Raw genomic sequence first — 1,411 nt, forward strand, 5'->3', positions numbered from 1 at the left:
GTCATTTGCAATCATCAGACGGGCTTTGAAATGCGTTGGCTTGAGGAAGGGCACCTTGCGTGCACTGCAGGATTTTAATCCTTGACGGCGTGTTACTGATTGTTTTCTTTGAGACTGTGGTCCCAGCTCTATTCAGGTCATTGATCAGGTCCTGCAAGGTGAGATCTTGCATGGCGCCCCAGACCGAGGGAGATTTTCCGTTATTTTGTATTTCTTCCATTTTCTAATAATTGCACCAACTGTTGTTGCCTTCTCACCAACCTGCTTGCCTATTGTCCTGTAGCCCATCCCAGCCTTGTGCAGGTCTACAATTTTATCCCTGATGTCCTTATACAGCTCCCTGGTCTTGGGCATTGTGGAGATGCTGGAGTGTGATTGATTGAGTGTGTAAGCAGGTGTCTTTTATACAGGTAACGAGTTCAAACAGTTGCAGTTAATACAGGTAATGAGTGGAGAACAGGAGAGCTTCTTAAAGAAGAACTAACATGTCTGTGAGAGCCAAAACTCTTACTGGTTGGTAGATGATCAAATACTTATTTCACACAATAAAATGGAAATTAATTATTTAAAAATCATACATTGTATTTTTCTGGATTTTTGTTTTAGATTCCATCACTCACAGTTGAAGAGTACCTATGATAAAAATTATAGTCTTCTACAAGCTTTGCAAGTGGGAAAACCTGAAAAATCAACAGTGTATCTAATACTTGTTCTCCCCACTGTATATATATATATGACCATCTGTTGGAACTATCTGGGTATTGTGTTATATTTAACAATAAATATGTTGCAGCTGAAGAATCTTAAAAAGTGTGGGTGAATTTGCTTGACTTTCTGACATGGCCTTCCAAAATATTTCAGGTAAATTTCACTGTAGTTAAAGACCATGGGGCTCAAGCCTACATTTTTTAAAAGGTCTTTGCTTTCATAGTGGAATTAAGTCCCGTTTTAACACATTCATCTCTAGGACACAGCCAGGTGACTAAACCAGGCAGCTATCAAAAAAGACTATTGACTAATTGAACTGTTAGGTATTTTATTTGTCTTATACTGCACAGTAAACCTTCTACAAACACTCTAATATTGTATTAATTGATAATCTTTTGATGCCATTAGTCCGTGGGGATTTGGGCTAAAAATTAAACAGAATAAAAGTTCTTGGTGTCCTATTGATCCAGAAAGGAGGCTAATCTTGTTATGCCTGAATAATCCTGCAATCCCTGACTTAACAACTGGTACATGAACTGGTACTAAAACCAATATAACTGGTTCTAACAATGAACCTGAAACCATCGATTGGGAAACTACATTGGTAGAATAAATAGTGGATGGGGAAAAAAGACACATGGAAATCCAAGAGCCTAATTCCAGCTTTAGCTTTATTGATCAGACCTGTCATGTATTACCTTGG

The sequence above is a fragment of the Cyprinodon variegatus genome, unplaced genomic scaffold (assembly GCF_000732505.1).
Source record: "Cyprinodon variegatus isolate N-32 unplaced genomic scaffold, C_variegatus-1.0 Scaffold17, whole genome shotgun sequence".
NCBI lineage: Eukaryota > Metazoa > Chordata > Actinopteri > Cyprinodontiformes > Cyprinodontidae > Cyprinodon > Cyprinodon variegatus.